The sequence below is a fragment of the Plectropomus leopardus genome, chromosome 2, assembly GCF_026936395.1.
Source record: "Plectropomus leopardus strain MGB_pleo_1.0 chromosome 2, ASM2693639v1, whole genome shotgun sequence".
NCBI classification, from domain to species: domain Eukaryota; kingdom Metazoa; phylum Chordata; class Actinopteri; order Perciformes; family Serranidae; genus Plectropomus; species Plectropomus leopardus.
In genome coordinates, this window is record NC_142177.1 from 13,275,627 (window position 1) to 13,295,514 (window position 19,888).

At 38.9% G+C, this 19,888-nt stretch overlaps 1 protein-coding gene across 8 annotated transcripts in view; it reads left to right on the forward strand.

The window, feature by feature from the left end:
• The window catches only part of dlgap4b (discs, large (Drosophila) homolog-associated protein 4b), a 187,022-nt gene that overhangs the window by 50,070 nt on the left and 117,064 nt on the right, over positions 1-19,888 (forward strand). For 4 of the 8 annotated variants that reach the window (XM_088085645.1, XM_088085631.1, XM_088085649.1 and 1 more), the window contains exon 1: positions 2,813-3,182. The exons of 1 other annotated variant lie outside the window; for it this stretch is intronic. The gene's annotated coding sequence lies outside the window, so the exon portion shown is untranslated. Of the gene's footprint in view, positions 1-2,810; positions 3,183-19,888 lie in introns of those variants that run through there. 3 more of the 8 variants (XM_088085650.1, XM_088085656.1, XM_088085654.1) reach the window with 2 other exon arrangements.

Below are 19,888 nucleotides of genomic sequence, written 5' to 3' on the forward strand. Positions count from 1 at the left end.
GCACAGCGACACTAATGTCAGAATATCTTTAGTCTGCTCCAAGCTGAATTTAGATTGACATAATAAAAGAGGTGACAGCAAGAACACGAGCAAAGTGTTTGGCCTAGTTAGGATACACAGTGAGCTGTCCATGGTCCTGATTCCATTTCATATCTCCCCGTTCTTCACTCTCTTTCAATTCACCTCAGTCTGTGCATTATTGGCATGACATACGCACTTCATACAGTGCTAAAGCACAGGGTGGCAAAACAAATTACATTCCCTGCACAGACAAATCAGCCTGATAAGACATATGGGCGGATCCACACTGTTGTTTTGTATTTTTTACGGTTGCCTGTTTGCCCTAATGTTAGACAACAATCAACACATCTTGCAGAAAAAAATTGGACTAGATACATATATTTTTCCACCTCTCTCAGTTCAATTCACTCTGTATTATTGGCTGCACAAGAAATAACTCAATGCTACTAAAGCAATATACACATGATGCTGAAGGTGAGCTAAACTTTAAAACCAAATATGTACGAATACTCTTCTCTTTTAGAGATATCATTTTGTTTTGTATGTAGTTTCCTTTGCCTCCTCATCTATAAATAACATTGCATTTTTGTTGAACATTTGTGAATGCATGTTGTGCAGTTTATATATTTTTATGTAGTTTCCCTACAGTTCAAATCATCTCTTGGTTCTCATTCATTTCTGTGCTCTGTACTCTATTAACAGGCTCTTTAAAGTTGTTTAGGTTCTACAATCAATTACAGTGAACTTCAAGGCTGCAATTATTTTTGTCACTGGTGGCATTATCATTACCATGTGTGATAATGCATTTTATGTGTGGATTCATAGTGATAATGGATTAATTAAAGGGGCACCCCATTGTTTTTATGTGCCAGTATATTTGTCATTAGAAGTATTACTCAGGTTGTGGGAGGAGCTGTAAAATGTCCTCTGTGGCTCTGGAGGAGCGTTGACACATCTGAAAAAATAACTAAAACCATCCTGCAGATGTCACCAGGGTTATCAGGACTCAGGCTTGGAGGCAAAAAATATAACAGAAAGCATAGTGTAGATAGTAACCCCCGATTCGCAAAATCTCCTGTAAGATTTTATGTTCCATGTTACGAATCATCATTTAAAACAATTATCTTTTCCTTAACCCTAATCAAATGCTTGTTGTGCCTTAACCCAACTAAACCTTAATCACAGTGTTGTCACGCCAAATAACAGTGAGACAAGAATGTTTTGAAGCAGCCTGTGAGTTTTGCAAAGGTTTACCATCTAGCCAGGACCCTGTGTTACAAATTGTGGGGTCTGAAAATGAGGTCCTTTATCCATTAGTGAGGGTCTAACAATGCAATACTATTGAGCAGCATTATGGGAAATAAATTAATTAGTGTTTTTTTTAGCTTGACTCATACAAGGCATCATGTTGATGACTACAATCTTTGTTTTTTCTAAGTGCTCCAATTTTCACATAGCAAATCATTGTTCTTATACACTCTTAGACATATCTGAGATAGATTGCTAGCCTAGCAGAGCCAGACATTCAAGAGGTTTCTACCAGGAGCCAAGTTATCCCCAGAGGTCTCTTTATCTCCAAAAGGTTAACATTTTTCTTTTTTTTTAAAAAAAAAAGCAAACTCTGTGATTTAAAGTGGTATACCGAATAAAGCAGTTTTATGTTTTAAAAATAGGTGTTTCTCTGGCACTCTTGTGACAGAGGCAAAAACACACATGGCTCTCTCTAGAGCCAGTGTTTAGTTTTTCATTCTGCTGTAGTAACATGCCATTGCAACATGGTGGACTCCATAAATGATGACCAGCTCCCTAGATATAAACCGGTATAAAAAAAACCTTAGCCTAATTATTAAAGGCTATTGTATTCCATTTATGCCAATATAGGACTCTTAAGTGTAGACTTGTTCATGTTTATTGTCATGGATTACATAACTCAAGCAAGTTTCAAGAGTTTGCCATTTGTTTATTATATTAATGAATGAATTAATGGTTTCTATATTTAATAAATGGATGGAGTTGTTGCCTGAAACTAAAACATGCATGATTTGCACAAATGGTAAGCTGTGATGAACAGTAAGCTACAAATAAAAACACATAAATAACATTGGTAGGCTATGAAATCGTCTTCATACAAATGAATGCAAATAATTACAAATGAATGGTTGGTAGCCTAAATACACTGAAGCCTTTCACTTGCTGCCATCCCTCTCTCTTTCTCTCTCTCTTTCTCTCCCTCTCCTCTCTCTCCTCTCTCTCTGTCTCCTCTCTCTCTCTGTCTCTCCTCTCTCTCTCCTCTCTCTCTCTTTCTCCTCTCTCTCTCCTCTCTCTCTCTGTCTCCTCTCTCTCTCTGTCTCCTCTCTCTCTCCCTCTCTCTCTCTGTCTCCTCTCTCTCCCTCTCTCTCTCTCTCCTCTCTCTCTCTCTCTCTCTCTCCTCTCTCTCTCTGTCTCCTCTCTCTCTCCCTCTCTCTCTCTCCTCTCTCTCCTCTCTCTCTCTGTCTCCTCTCTCTCTCTCTCTCTCTCTCCCTCCTCTCTCTCTCTGTCTCCTCTCTCTCTCTCTCTCTCTCTCTCTCTCTCTCTCTCTCTCTGTCTCCTCTCTCTCTCTCTCTCTCTCTCTCTCTCTCTCTCTCTCTCTCTCTCTCTCTCTCTCTCTCTCTCTCTCTCTCTCTCTCTCTCTCTCTCTCTCTCTCTGTCTCCTCTCTCTCCTCTCTCTCCTCTCTCTCTCTCTCTCTCTCCCCCCTCTCCCCCCTCTCTCTCTGGAGTTTGGTTGGTTGCAGCAGTGTCTCAGTATCTCTCCCGGCTCTCCTGACAGACGGAGGCAGTCCTTCTCTCTGTCTATCTGCCTCTCCGTCTGTCTGTCGTGTCTATATATGTGAATATAAAGCTCGGTGATGGAGACCTCTGTGGACCGGGGCTCGTGTTTTTCTCCCCGCCGGAAACACATAAACTCACCGGACAAATAAGGCGTCAAAGGACAAACACCGGTTTTCAACGAAAACGCCGCGGCTGCCGCTGATGACAGCGGCGCGTGCCAGTGTTTTTCTCTTCTTCGTTTTCGTTTCTATCAACGCGTCTTCAAAAGCAGATGCTGGGGAAGTTACGGGCAAAACACGGATAAATCTGCCAAGTGGTCTTTTCCAATTTCCAAGAGGCGCTCTCACCGGAAGGTAAAACGGCTCCACGGAGACCAAAACTGTTGAATCGCTGGTTAATGTTTGTGTCTGGCAGCCTGCGAATCGCCCACTGAATGCATGTATGTTTTACATATTAAGTCAAATATGTTTGACAGGAGTGAGCATGTCGTCCAAAGTGGGAGGGAAGGTGACTCATGCTGATTCAAACGCTGTTTTGTGGTCAGTATTTACACTGCGCTTTTGCGGGTTTTAAAAGACACGCAGACTACAGACTATTTCTTGAAAAATTCACAGACTCTCTCACAGGACGAGAGGTTTGTGTGTGTGTGTATGTGGTTAAACAAAAACAACAGTGGGCGATCTGTCTGTGTGATGTTGTGATGTGTGACTGAAATGATGCAGCTCCTCCTCCACGGTTTTCTCAGCAATATTATTTTTGACAGGTAAAGGCATGAGGAGAGGTTTGGAGTCTTGGGTGGTATTGGCCTGTTAACATTGTGACTTGTCAGATTGGGTTAATAAGATGGTGATGGGTTACATCCCTGCTTGTGTATGCATATGAAAGACAGCATTTAAGAGGAGAAATATGAGTTTGAAAGCTCTTGTGTCACAATAACAAAAAAACACCACATTCCTTTTAGGCATGGGAGGTATGTGATATTTCATACCTTCATATATTTCTGAAATTTCACTGGGGTATACGGTATATGAGGATATAAGTGTGCAGTGCTACCACACACCCAACCCCCGACTGTAAGTGTGCTACTTTCAGCTTATCAGAAGAATGAATACACAAAATCAACAAAATATTACAAAAGGTAAGATTCTTACACCTTTTTTCCTTATTAAGCAGAGAAATACAACTGAAACAACTTTTGATTTCAGCTTTCTCTTGGTCATAGAAGACTGTAGAGGCTTAATTTCCTAGGTAAATCGTCATAAAACACATCTTGTTCAACCTCGACAGAAACAAAATAAAAGTCACCCAAACTGTCTTGATTACTCTTGCCAGTAATACAGTTATTAAATCCACTATTCCAACAATCACCAGCTCTGGCTTAGTCGAAATAAATCCTTAATTCACTAAGTTATATGGAAAAAACAAGCTTTTTTTCCCCACGGACTCTCTCTGTCATTGCTGGCCACCGGCTGTTTACAGTCCTGTAACTTCTCCCTCCACCACTAGGTGTCACTGGCCCTTTCAGCTCAGCTGCCTGTTCCACCAGTAGAGACCAGAGACTGAGCTCTGGTGGCGCATGCTTTGCACTACATACAAAGGGGAGTGCATATTTATGACGGTATTGAAATACAAACCTTTAGGATTTAAAATACCCTGGTACATCGTTCTACTGTGATACTGCCCATGCCCAATTCCTACTGGCATTCACAGAGGAGATTAGTTGTCTTGTGTTCACCATATATAGTTGATTTTTGAGAGTCATCATTTTGTAGGTTAAAAACATTCCAGCACAGACACTCTTGAGAGGAATGAATCAAGTTCTTTTTTGTTGTTTGTCGCAATGAGAATTGTGACAACTAGAGCTGCCGTGTGATTTATGGAGGATGAAAAACACTGTATTTAGTGGAAGATTACTTTTCTGCAAATAATGATATATTAAGGGGTTATTTAAAGTGCCAAAAAAGAGAGAAATTGCTTCCATGCTCCTACTGGAGTATATCAACATTTAGCCTGCTTTCAGAGATGATGATTTAGCTCACACTCCCAGTCCCGCATTTGCAAGGTCAGTTGATCCACAAACTGGGATGAATCACCCATCCAGCTCTGTCCACTCAGCAGTCACTCACTTTCCCACAGCGTGGATGAGCAGGGCAAAAATATCGAGGACAGAAAAGATGTTACTTGATATTGACAAGAAAAACTGTGATAAACATAAACTGACTGGTATGAATAAGAATCTGGCTGTCTCTGTTTGGCTCTTCAAAGGGTTCAACACAATTAACTGATCCAGATCCAGCTGTGCTCAGCCAGGGATAGTAATCAAGATAAATCAATAGTGTTTTTCCCAACAGTTTAATCAAATTAACCCCAGTGGGCCTCCTGTATAGATGACACGAGACAAGTTGTAATCACTTGATGTACTACAACATGCTTGGATCCTTTAGTAGGTTGCAGTGTCTTTCCTTCCATCAAATTAACAGTGGATTTAGGTCTAGCTTCCCTTTTAGCACAGCTTTCCGAATGACCTGAAAAGCAGCCTAACTGCTGCGTTAGTGGCCTCAATTTGCTTCAGCTGCAAAAAAAAAAAAAAAAGACAGAAAAAACTATCAGGCTATGCTAACTCATAGCCATTTATGTCCATCTTCCCTCTCTTGCTCTCTCATCCACTTTCACACACTCTACCTCTCTCTCCCTCCTGCTAGTATGCACTCACTCAAACTGTGTCTCATCGCATCTCATCACTCTCAGCGGCACTCTGCCCTCTCTGCTTGTCTCTGTCACACATGCACACACGCACATGTACGCACACAAAAAAGGGCCACACCAGCCCACAGCCATGTTGGATATTATTTGATAAGAGTCTGTGATCTTTGCACTTGCCACTAATATGCATTATCGTGTGCCACAGTTTGATTTTTGTGTTTATTTTTAATGATATTCTGCAATTCTTCTTGATTTGTTGTTGTTGTTGTCTACACTAGGCTACATGGTGACCTTTTTGACCTTAAAGCAAGGTTATCTGTTTGTTGAATTGTGTTACAAATGCATTTTATTTGACATTTTATAGACAGAAAAAAAAGCAGTAGAAACGAAATTTCCAAACCCCAGCAGTATTTCAAGGGCAGGTCATTTCTATTTTCTCTATTTGCGCAGTGGCTTCTTTATAAAGGGATGGTATATTGCAGAAGGCCATTTATAATGTATAGAGCCGCCCTGTATTAAATATCTGCAGAGTCTGAGGTGTGTATTCCACTGCTCAGTCAGGGGGGGCAGATTACACCATATTGCATCAATGAAGGCATGAAGGCAATATGGGGAAATGGGGGTAAAAAAATCTTTCCTCTCTTGTGTTTCTGCAGAGTGTATGCCGTGGTGTTGTGAGCTTTTGGAGTGTGTGGGCTCAGTCATAATTAATATTTAAGTGGATGCTTTAATGTTGCCGCAGTAAATGTGAGTTATAATGCTGGCGTCTTACAGAAAAGGTAGAAGACAAAAAGTTGATGTCACCGCTGTTGCTGAAGTTCAAGGATGAAAGCATAAAAGGAAGTTTATGATCATGTATCAACAGACTCTGAAGCCGCAGAAACAGATAAAGTAGCAGAAGTCTATATTTAAACAGCCTCACTAGAGAGATAAGATGTCGTCATTCCCCACATTTGGAAACCGTGTCTGCAGAAGAAACCGAATCTTTCATATCTCTCTGTCCTCTTTTCGTTTATAAACCTTTTTAGAAATAGATCACAGATTCGCATCTATTTTACAATATTGTTACAGGTTGTTTTGATATGAGAGCTAAAAAAAAGACATAACATTTGTTTATTTACCTTCCATTGCACTTGCCAGGTATAACCAGCAATGTCAAAACTGAATTATTCACACAGTTAAAACATCAAACAATTCCCCTGTTTTTGTTTGTCAAGGACTTATTCATATTTATTAAAAAAAAAAATCTTAGGGATAACAAGCTAATGTCCCTTATTATAAGCTATTCAAGATGCAAGAAAATCAACAGGAATATAAAATTAAACTGGACAATGTTAAGCAATGTTTGCTTAGGAAACTGCTGTGATCATCACCAAGGATAAGAGAAGTCAATGAAACAAATGTTTGTCATTCAAATTTAGTCTTGGCACAATTCACACCCATCTGCTGATTACTCAGTGTAACACTAACGGTCACAAAACGGTGTGCAATTTTAGAAAAATGAACAAGTCCGTGTCACTGCTGCAGTTCTTTCCTCTCGTTTTGCTACTTTTTCTCCCTCTCGCTCTCACCTGTCAGACAGTCGCATTTCAGCTGTCATGAGCACAAATCCGCTGACTCTATCTTTGCTTAAAAAACCAAAGACATAGAAAAGAGGTGGTGCAAACCTTCCACCCCAAACCTCCCACATTTCCAGCTTGAAATCAAAGCAGTGTAGTGTGGGTTTAACTGACATGAAGTAAGACACTTTTGACATCAATTAAAGCCTCCTCTACGTGTCCAGAACCCAAGACCATCCACTGTAATTAAACCTTGCTTCTCACTTCCCCAGAGGCGGCAGGCTTAGGAATGGGTGCCAAACCCTCTTTTCACCTGCCCTGCAGCTAATAGTCATGCTATCCGTGCTGCGCTGGGATACCAGGAGTTGGCACGGATTCAGGCTGGCAAGGGGGAGCTTTACCACAGAGGCTGTTGTAATTCTGCACACATGATGTGCTACTATGTTTGGTGTGTTGCTCGTTAGCACTGCAAAAATAGAGTATTTTATGCACTTACAAGTGAAGGATTTAGTGAGGAATTACAACCCACTTCTCAAACAGAAGGATTCTGAATATTTGTGGATTTTCAGTGATATTTTACTGGCAGTGTTTTTCTATTGGTAACCCCTGCAGTGTTTTAAGCAACAAGCTTAGACAACTAAAATGCTTATAGTTAGGGACAGATAATATTTAGATTGAAAACAGGGTTCCCACAGATTCTTAAAAAGTTTTAAAATACATTGAATCCATTTATTTAAAAAGAAAAAGGAGCCTTAAATGCTATTAAAATGTCTTAAATCAGTCTTTCAAAATTCTTTAAAATGCCAAGACATGTAAAGTATGATTTTATGAATAGTTTTTTTTTTTTATGACATTGCATTGTAAGTCTCAAAATAATTGCTAATAACTGATTTTTTTATTTTTTCAAAAACTAATTAATGAAATGCCTCTCATATTAACCTCTCACAGATCAGGGTAGCCAAACCAACAACATTGTATACATTTACTAAAACCAATTAAATAAGGAAATTGAAAACCAAATAGAAACTTTTATCATAATATAATGTGTTAATTGTTTTTCATGTTTTCATCTCCAGGAAGCGTTTTTTCAACATTTGAAATACGTAGATCATCAGACTTTTTCAGGGGACCAAAAAAAAGTCATGTATTAGGACACAATAAACATTTGGGCAAGATTGTATCTAACCTTAAGCAATTGATGTCAGGTCATATTTTTCTTCAATTTTTTTATTGTAAAATTTGGTCTTAAATTTTATTAAATTAAATTTTAAAAAGTCTCTAAACGTCATATATCTGACATCCTCTAAGCTGTTGGAACGCTGAAAAAGAAAAGTGCATTAATGCCAATCAGTACATGAAAAAGCAATTTGAGGATTCTGGTCAGACATTGCAAATTATATACTTTATACAACGTTTGCCAAAGTTTTCATACCCTAAATGTCAATTGTTATCTGCTGCCTATTTGAAATGCATGTCATGCATTTCAAATACACATTCACTAAAAAGATTATTCACTCTGTGGCTGTCAACATTTTCTATTCTGCAAAGCTTAAACTCTGCGAAACCTCAAGGATGATTATGAACTTTTCTTAAGGTTTGCTAATGACCATATGAAGTTATGCAAAACACCTACCTAAGGTCAAAAAATATATAGCTGGGAAAAATTAAAAGGATTCTCAGGTTTTCATTTCAATGCCAGCAGCAGCACCAAGCATCTTATCTTATCGGTATTGGCCAACATTCGCCTTGTTGATTGCCTTGGCCTATTGGCCAACAAAACAACATTCATTAATGGTAGTGGCTGATGATTATCTGTTCTGTCACATCAATTTTGCACAGGCTAAAAGCAGGGCTCGAGACTAACAGTGTCCTGTCATCTTGGGGACAAAAGGAAACATTTTTGGGACAAAAAGAGATTCGGGAGAGCTAGTTAACATTAGCATTTAGCAGCTAGTGGCGGGAAGTAACTGCAGATGGAGGGTGCATTGCATTATAACGTTCTCACGATGGGTTCAAGGTGATCGTGTAATATCTACTGTTTTGAAAGAAACTTGAATAAATAGAGTTGTTTGAAGGAGAACTTAGTTAATGTTTGCTATACAGTATATCATATATCGTAAAAAGGCTTTTGTAGCAGTTATTTGAAAAAAAGTTTATCAGGAGAAAGAAGGTTATTTTAAAGGTTGTTTCAAAAATTTGTGTGATTGAATTTGTGCTTATTCAAACATGGAGTTCTTTGTTTCCGCAGAACAAAACGGGAAATAAATAACAACAAAAACAAAATGAACAAGAACAACAACAAAAAAGACATCAGTTTAGTGTTATTATAATCACTGGCATTGGTACTGGTCCCAATTTTGGCTTTTGGTGCATCCCTACATATCCTCTAACGTCCCTCCTCACTGCACAGTAATGACATGATGGCAACATCCAGACTCAGCAAATGGAAAAGGGATTACAATCTGTGTCACGTGGTTACACTATTTGTGTAAACAAGTGCCATCTATCAGATAGCTTCAAGCGATCAACAGACCAAATACCCAGAAGAATAAAACATGTTTTAGTTACATTGGCAATGGGATTAAATTCCTGTGTGCAACAGCAATTATTTTGCCTTTGTCGGTAAAGTGATCGTCAGGAGACCTTTTTCTTTTTCAGCAGTGACGGCTGACAGAAGTTGTGTTTCCTTTGAGGTGACTGTGACTGTAACCTAACAGAGTGTGAGAGCAGACAGCCATGACTGAAGGAGGCCAAGGGAGTGTGAAATGCTGTTATGATGGATCCATGTTGGGTTTATGTTTGTGTGTCTGCATGCATATATATCTCTCTCTTTCTATCTTTACTTCTCTCTCCCTCTCCTTCTCTTTCTGTGTGTGTGTGTCTGTGTGTGCGTGTGTGTGTGAGACAGCAAGTGCCGCTTTGTGTGAGTCTGTTTGAGCCATGGATTGTGTCTGATTGTAAAGCAGAAGTCCTTTGAAGTATAAGAAATGTTTTTCTCTGTCTGAGAGAAATGATTTTCTAGTCCCATCAGGCAAATGTTGAAGACAGTTTTTTTTCTTTAAATTCATACTCATCTTTTCAGGCATGCACATGTCACTTTTTGGGTTGTAATGCCTTAGATTTTATCAGCTGGAAGATTGGAGAAACTTTTACAACTTTATGTTGTTTAGATGTAGTGTGACACATGTCATTCAGCTGTTCAGCTTTGACTACACTGTATGTTATGGAGGATATCAGAAAAACATCGACAACAAATTCCCTTGATACATTTTGAAATATTGACTATTTTTAGAAACCAGATACTCTGTAAATTATGGAAGGGGAGACAAATAAATTATGATTAGGATAGGATTTATTTATGCAAATCAATCATGGAGAAATCCACAGGATGTGTTCCAGCTATGACAAAAGAGGCTTTTAAACTTATTTTGAGAGTAAAAAGAGATGGATGAGAACATCAAATGGCATTACTGGCAATCAAACAAAAATAATTCTTTCTTGGTGCCCAAGTCTGTTCGATGCGGTAATGTGTGAATCAAAGTAACATTTTACATTGTGTTGTGTAAATCACTAGGAGTATTAGAAAAGGGCTGTTTTTTTTTGTACTGTAAACAATGTTCTTTTTGCACTGTGCATGCATTCTTTATTTCTTTGTCATGCCCTTCTTATTCTTTTATTTCCTTGATTTTTCTTCGCATCTGCCTTTTTCCTTTCACCCTAATCCGGCCTCCCACCTCCCAACAGCAGCCACCTAACCAACCCACCCAGCCGCTGCATCTTCCTCCCTCTCCACAGAGCCGCCTAATAACAAGGCTGTTCCACACTCAGGCCTGCATTAAGATGCAGACCCCTCTCTCCCCTGCTCTTTCTCAGAGGCCTTAATCCTTTCCTCCTCTCCCCTATGAATGATAGCCTCAGCAACTAGCCCCCCATCTCTGGCAGGCACAGGCCCATCGCTAAACATAATGGTGAGAAAATGGCCGCAGTCAAAAGATGCGTCTCGGTGAGCGGAGGTCAGGCTGTCAGCTGCTCAGTCACAGGGGTGGAGGCTTAAACCTGGGAACCTGGCTTAGAGAATATGGCAAGTTGGATGGTCGATACAAGACACTAATTGAGATTATGATAAAATTTGTGAGGTCAGAAATATTCCAGTTTTCTTTGGAGTCTAGGTCTTTTTTTTTGTTTCAGATCAAATGTGCGAGTCTGTACAGTACAGTATGCACAAGATTTGTGTTTATCTCAGCCTGTTAACCTTAGCTGCCAGAAGCTCTGTACGTGTTTGATACGTGAATGATAAGACCACCTCCTTACAATATAAGTAATGAGAGCTCTATGTGCTGGAGCTCTGTATGGATGAAATACAATGCTTTTCAGTATATTTAATATCATTCATTGTGCAAAATAAGAAAAATACTTCAATTTAGGATTGATTTTTGAACATGTTTACTTTATTAATAAAAAAATTAAATTGGCAGAAATCAACAAATTGGCCGCTTCTGAAATTTCTTTCAAAAGTCAATATCTGCCATTATCGATAATATCATGCATCCCTACTCCAAAGGACAACCGTCACATCCTACATGTGCAACAACAACGGAGAAGAAATTAATACTGCTGGCCACATAAACTGGCGGGTCCGTCCTCTCTCTCCTCTTGCTACAGGTTTCCCTTCATCCAGAGCAAATAGCCCACTTCACCTTGTGCTGCTGTTTTTTAGTCCGCAGATATTCCTTATCATAGCAACCAGACAAAACCAAAGTATCTCAGCAGAAAAAACACTGCGCCTCCAAAGGGCTCACAGCTAGGTGTTTTTGGAAGTGCCCCTGATTTTTCTAGCTTGGAGGAAGTGTTTAGGTGGACGCACGGCCTTATAAAAGTAACACCAGCAATTGTCCGACCAAGGACATTTTGGGCGGACAGTAGCATATGTGCCACTTGAACAGAAAAACACATTATCCTGATTTTTCAGCACACTATAAATAGTATAGGGATGTCATTTTGTGTCTGTGTGAATATTATTTGAATTCAGTTTGCCATTTGAAGTGTGTTTCTCAATGTAATGTATTTGGAAACACAAACTCTCTTCCTTCTTCAAACCACCACACACTACGTGATAATGTTTGCCAGTGCTGCCCCCCCTCCTCTCCTGCTAGTTTCCTAATAGCTTGAGAGAACTGTTCATTATTAGTAGTGAGACCACTTCTCAGCTGGACAGAGCTTCATTGAGATGCAAGGCCCCCCACTAGAGAACCAAGTGGAAAAATGAAATTAGAGGACACAAGAACAAGCAGACAGGAGCCCCACCTCTGTGTTCAATTTCCTTGTTAAATCTAGTCACAATGCCTCAGTAATCATCTCTCCTCTCTCTTTTACACACACACACACACACACACACATATGCACTCACATTGTGTTGCGATGAATAGATTCATTTAGATACTGTCTGTGAGTACTGCATAATAATGTCATCTGTGGCAATGCAGGTGGAGAACTTGTCTGACTGATAAATTACATATTGTCAGCTCCTGACATTTGGTTTCACATTTTTGCAGTTTATTACAATAGTTAGCTCAAAAATCTAAATCTAAAGTTTAACTAACACTCCTAAAAAATCCTAGTCAAGATGTACTAGATCTGTTCTCTGATAACTTCTTTTCGAGTACCCATTGAGTGAGTACGTTTTTATGATTTGTGTTACCTTTCTCATCCCCCTCACCCACAGTAAGCTATCAGAGGCCTGTTGTTGTTCTGTTAACAGAGCGAGGCTTTGTGTAGTGACCATTTTTTATGAGATCTGTATATAAAGAATCCCTCAGTAGAAACTTCATACATGTAGCCGTTCCAAGTGCAAAAGATGGTAAAGTCATCAATAGATAAAAAGATTGACTAGGACATGAAAGAGATAAAATGCAACAACAGGGTGTTAAAGAATGAAATTAAAACTAATGCTGAAATCCATCACAGTGCACATGTATAATTTTACTCGTGTTTACACAAACACAATGAGCATTTACTCCCATATTTGGAAACACTAATAATGTTTTCTGTCAAAAGTCAAAACTTTTAAAAACACACACACACCCACAGCACCACACACACACACTAGGAACAAACTGGGCTGTGCTCAAATTAATCGCAGCTGGACCTCTGCGTCCCCCAGTGATCGGTAAAAATCATTTAAACACTTTTATGGCTCTCTTAGTGCTCGCCACTACCCACAGAATTAACCACTGTCTCTTTGTCTCCCTCTATTCTCCTGTGTGTGTGTGGGTGTGTGTGTGTGTGTGTGTGTGTGCACCAGAAATGGTCATACTGTGTGTTCACTATCTTAAAACATATTATGCAATAACTGTGTAGTATAAGGTGTTATTGCATATCTGTTACTGCCACAAGCTGCATGCAAAATATCACCCCAAATTAGACTGATTAACTAAGAAACAGACCAAATGTTAACATTCACCAAAGATCAAAGAAGCTGCAGCTTAATTAATCACTGGTCCAATGTAAAAATGAAGACACAACAGCTCTTAAGCAATAATAGAGCCTGCCAGCTACATTATCATGTCTGAGTGCTTTGATTTGTAAGGTAATGAATGAATCTTTTTAGTTATACAGTTTAATGTTCTCTGGGCACACCTGTTTGAGCTGAGTTGTTTGACAAAACATCTGGGAAGAGATTTCATCACTTTCTGTCCACTGGTATTAAGAACAACTAACAGTATATTGTGTATAACCCTCAGCATTAGCCAGCAGCAAAAAAGTGTATTTATATGCCAGTATCACAGATTCTAACTTTTCAGCCAAATACAGAGCGTGCAAGGGTAAGCCATGATGCATAATTGCGTAGTTACAGTGGACGGATTTTCTCTCACAAATGGCATATTAACTTAGGCGGCAGTAACGAGGAAAAAGACATTGTGGCAAAAATGAATGACACTAGAAAAAATGAAGGAACCAAGCTGCAAAAGAATACATAGACAGTTTGGTTTCCCTTGCTAAATGCCTAACATGATGCTGATTTTGATTCAGCATTTGATTCATTGCTGTTTGCTGTCACACTAATAACTAATAGATGCCACATGACTGTGTTAGTTTTGTTTAGGCCTGAGTCTGGATTTTCTGTTTGGATTAGTTTGTGCAGCTCTTGAGAGTGATTTATTGTCTCAGTTCTGATTGGTACCAAAGTGTGATGATAATGGTTAAGCCAGTGTAAAAATGTCCAAAAAAGTTTGTTCAATCCAGTCAAACACTGGACCGGACTGGTATACCGAATTCTATCACTAGATCTAGTCTTACTTGACTGAGCAGCTGCTCCTGAGCAACATTATGACACCATGTCCCAACAGTGACTGAGCATCCACCTATTACCGTGCATCACATAACAGTGGAGCTCTCAGTCTACAGTGAATCCATTAAATTTGCACTTCTGTAACTTCATGTAAGTAAACCACGTAGCTATCAGCTGAAGATCAGACAGGAGACATAAAACCTTTAAAGACAGGTGAGTAGGCCCACTTCCTGTCATGGCACATTTGTGCTTTTTAAACAAAAAATACGTAATATTTAAATTGTGATATGCACTCAGTATGACACACAGCATAGCCAACACCAAGTAGCCTAGCTAGTTTTGGTTATAGCTAACCAGAAATCTTTATCTGGTTATTACCCTCTACTATATTTAGGTTTCTGTAGTGAATTAAGAGGTATCATATAAATCAATCATGTCCAAAGTCCTTCCCAGGGGCCAATTGTTTCCCTCAGACTGATTCTAAATGGCCCTCAGCTTGTCTTTCAAAATGCACCATATGATTAACACAGTATTGGTTGATCAGGCAAGATCACTTTGCATTTATTTTCATTCACCTCACAATGGCAGGGCTATCATGCCATTTTTTAGACATGCATCAAGTAGGAACTATGTAGGCAAAACTAATATGTTTTCATAGACTGATGGCAAATAAGCAAACTAACACTTACCTAACACCAGATTTTTTCCTGCAGTATAGCAGACAAGGCCACAGCAAAGAAGCATACAGTTAACAGTGAGGGCCACAGCTTTTAGGAGCAATGAAAAGTTGAATAATTATTCACTTAAAGATGAAACAATTGCATTTGTGTCTTCTATATGTGAAAGCTGTATGATGCAAGAAGCAGCTTGCCAGCAGGTATTTTCACATCTAATCTTGCCCCCATTCAAAAAAGTTTGTCTACCCCTATTATAGAAAATTCTTCATTATAATCGCAGGAATCAGCTGTTCTTTGTAAACAGTGGCAATTTTAAAGCAATTGGCAGATATAATCACAAACATGCTGTTCAGTGGTCAGTTAGGACACTTCTTTCATCAGAATCAAATCCAAAATGTTGCTATTTCAATTTCAGTTTTCTTGAGAGACTGACTCTGCCTTGTCTCCTCTTGTCACCCCAAAAAACAAATGAACCTTCCAGTAAACAAACACATCTGTGCCCGGTCTGCCCCCTCCCACCTCTACTGAAATGTAATCTCTCTCATGTTGCCAGTGCTCTGCTTACAGCCTGTCAGACACTAGTGGCTCCGTTCATCTGCTTATTAATAGAATATTATGTTAATAAGGTTGTCATATTGCTTATTACTTATTCAATACATGTTGGATTTAGCTCTGTGATGCCGTTAGCACAGGTTGCTGATTTAAGCTACTTTTAAATATGCCACAAAATGTCATACGAAAAAATGTTCAGCTAGCTTTCACAAAATTAAATCAGTTTAAGTTCGCACACAAGACCAGACCAGCAAAACCAGAAATCAACCCAACTTTGTTAAATGTTTATTTGTGTGTATGTGAGATTAGGCACATACAGTATGTTAAGCTTCATGCATACACACTGCGTTTCTGGTGTGGTTGGTTGGTGGTATGGTGTGGTTTAATTTTTATTGCTTGCTCCACATAAATTGAGCAATATAGTTGGACCAAAAGGGAGACTTACCTAGTCTGTAATTCACTCTTTCAGCTTTTATATTAACAATTATTTTTTGTTGTATAAAAATAATTTTAGACTCATGCATTTATTCATTATTTATACATTATTTATGCATTTCTTATGCTAATATGTCTGCCTGCTTGCTTTCAGTCTATTTTGTTTTTTTGAATTCTTCTTTGCATTTGTGAGGCACTTTAATATGCCCCGTGTTTGAAATATAAATAAACCTGCCATGGATTTCGATATGAGTTGTTTTGGAGTAATTACTGGAGTCCTCGGCAGCACAGACCTGTGGGTGACTCATAAAGGATATCACAGAGTGAGACGAAAAACAGGAGAGGAGGAAAGTGAGGATGGTGGAGATAAACAGACTGACAGGGATGCCGGGTTCAGACACCAGCTGCAGGGAAACAAATGAGCAGTGATGGGGGCTAAAGCTCGACATATACCTGATGTGGTGTACTAATAAATCTATATATTATGCCTTTGAACTGAAACTACAAAGAGAGCTTGTCTCCCCACACAACTGATGTCAAGATCTCATCCTCTCACGAATTGTTCTCTGTCAGTGTCAGTCAAGCATTTATTCTCTTTACAGTACTCACCCACCACAGTATCATTTCATGAGATTAAAAGCTGATGCCCCTTTACATTTGTGTTACAGTAAAACAAGGTTAATGATTAGTCTTAGCTCTGTCTCTTTATACTGTATAATAGTTATGCATACATTTTGTGTGTGTGTGTGTGTGTGTGTGTGTGTGTGTGTGTGTGTTTGCATGCATTGCGGTGTACTTACTTTCCATATCTCAATGTGTATGCCTAAATGCAGGATTTAACTTAACCCCTTTCCACATCATTAATGTATGCTGTGCTGAAAATGAAAACAAATAATGTGAGAATGATATCAGAGGCCTGTTGGTGTTCAGTGTGTTGTATTGGCTATTTTCATATTGACATGATAATTTTCATGATCATGTCTCTTTTCAAGCCATTTTAGCAGACTGACTCTTCAAATAGCAGGGCATGCTTGGTCTGTATTGGTCAGCTGGTCCACCACTTTGGTCTAGTGGTGATCGAATCTCTACTACAGATTATAGATTGCCATTAAATACAGTTGTTACAGTGTGATCCTCTGACTTTTCAGCTATCCCAGCAGATCAAAGTTTTTACTCATCTTGTGAAATTTCTCCCTATCTACTTAACGTGAAGTGTGACACTACAGTACCGCTAATTTAAGGGATACCATGCCATATTTTAACCAGCTTTGTATAGTAAAAATGCAAGTAGTATGTGTAACTATAGTAAAAGAGTATAAAAAGCAGAGAGAGAGAGAGACGCCTCTCTTTGTCCCTTTTTTTCTCTCTCTGTCAAACTCAGATCAAACAGTAAAACTAGGCAGCCCTGTCCTGCCCTTTGTAAACAGGAACTGGGCACCTTACTGTTTCCTTTATTGTGTAAACTGGCTATGATAAAAAGTCAAAAGTACGCAACTGTGTCACCTAAAATGTTTTCCGAAATATATTTTACCTTACTATTAAATTGTAGTACGAGATCTTCATTGACAGCAGGCCTCCATATTGTTTCTGTCTGGGAAACTTGAATGACGTCACCCACCAGAGGGAGCATTTATTGTTCCATTGCGGTGCAGTGCATTCTGGTAGTTGTAGGTTTTCTACTGCCTAAGCGAAAGGGAATCCCACAGTCCTTTCCCTCTGTTCTCTTTGGTCAAGTAGAACCAGTTTCAAAAGTAGCCTTTTAATGTCTTTCTGCTACATAGACAACAGAGGTTTGTGAAAAGGGCCATCTTTCCATCAGTGAAAAACTTCTTTAACAAATCAGGTAATGTTAATATACACTAAGATGGATAATATGATAAATAATTTTAACATTGTGAGCATGTTAGCATGCTGAATTAACATTTATCTCAGGGCACTCCACTGAAGTATATTGCTGTATAAAGAAAGCTTTCAAATGACAAGCTGAAATACTAAAATCAATACTTAAACCTTTTATCCACAGATAGCAATATCTAGAATAAGTAATAATGGCCAGTATGTCAGCTTATTTTCTACCTAAAAGCACTGGCTTGTTTTATCATTTAGTTTTGGAAATAAATCGGATTGATCTTAGGAAACCTATACTCCTTTCTAACCAGGATACCAGGAACACTTTAATATCAAGCTTTCTAACATGGCCTCAGATGTCTTCATGTAAAAATGAAGACACCAGCCGTACCTTCACAATAACCTGAACAGCCATCCAACCATCCATGAACTCTTAGTCTGTAACCCCAGCGTTGCATCACTCAGTGTTTATCCAGTCACAGAGGATTAACAAGGTTATCGTTGCCAGTCGATTCATAAGCATGTCTTGATTGAGTGGCCTGAAGCGACCTTGGCTTATCTGAGGAGAGTGCAGCTAGTTATATCATACTTTTTGAAGAACCACGGTAACTTAGCTTTGGAGAGCTAATTCATGCTAACCTTCCCTGCTCACTCTCGTTGGGCTGAGTCATTGATGACTTGTCAGTGCATTTGAGAAGTTGTGAAGGGAGGAATAAGCCCTCTTGGCACCAGAGCACTTATCATATTACACTAGCTTTTAACAGCACCAATGACAGATGTGAGCAATAAGGATAAATATCTCAATACAGTGTTTTGGGGTTGTTTTTTTTTTTAGATTTCTGCCTGAAAGCAAGCAACCATTTATTTGAAAGGAACCACTTTTTTGTCGTGATGCATAGCCAGTGCTTCTGCTTGCCATTTTTTATTGTGATAAGAACATATGATATATAGACTGCAGATTGTTTTATTGGTTAAATTAAACAACTCAAATGGGGTTTGTTTTGTGTGGGCTGTAGAAGTAAAGTGAGCATATTGTAGTTTATGTTTTCATTCCAAAATGAATTAAACACTGTGAAAGCAAAGCAGAATAAAAAAAAACACATATTAATGAATACTCTGCATAAAAGCCCAACTTGTAGCAACTTATGGTAATGAGATGATGCTATTTATGTTGCCTAACTGTGACAGCAGTAAGCCGACCATGACCACAGTTGGGTTAAGGCTCAAAACAGTGACAGATATATAACTGGGGGATAAATGCTGTCACTGAGACCAGCCAAACCTTACAGTGAATTCTAAAAATGGATAACAAGTAAACTGATGCCAGAGTTGGAGCTTTGTGCTGCATTCTGCACTGTGGCAGTAATGAGGACTTGACAACTCTTACAAGTAAAAGTGACAAGATTTAGAAGGCCATGGCCTTTACCTGGTAGTTTCTTCTTCTTTTCTTCGTGGCATTTTAAAATCTTGCAGTCTCTGCTGCATTTGGTGTCTGGACAACATTATTAAAGATTATATGGACAGTTGATGCTGTATTTCAAAGTGACATTTTTATGCGTTTGCACCAGCAATAGCCGTTTGCCAGAGGCTTTATGATTTCGGGGTGGTCCATCTATCCATAGTTGTGTATGTGTGTATGTCCGTCCGTCCAGCCATCCACATTATCTATTCTTGTGAATGCTATATCTCAAAAACACCTGAAAGGAATTTCCTCAAATTTGGCACAGATTACCACTTGGATTCAGTCATAAACTGATCAGATTTTTGTTGTCATGGGTAAAGGTCAGTTTGAGCTCACAAAACACATTTTTGTCAAGAACTGATGTGCTAATAATGATTTTTTTTTTTACACAAATGTCCATAATGATAAAATGATAAAGTGATTGCGACATTTATCGAAAAAGTTCAAAGGTTAACTTCACTGTGACATCTTAATGTTCTGCAAAAAACACTTTTGGCAATAACTCAATGTCATAACTCAGGAAAAGAACGGGACA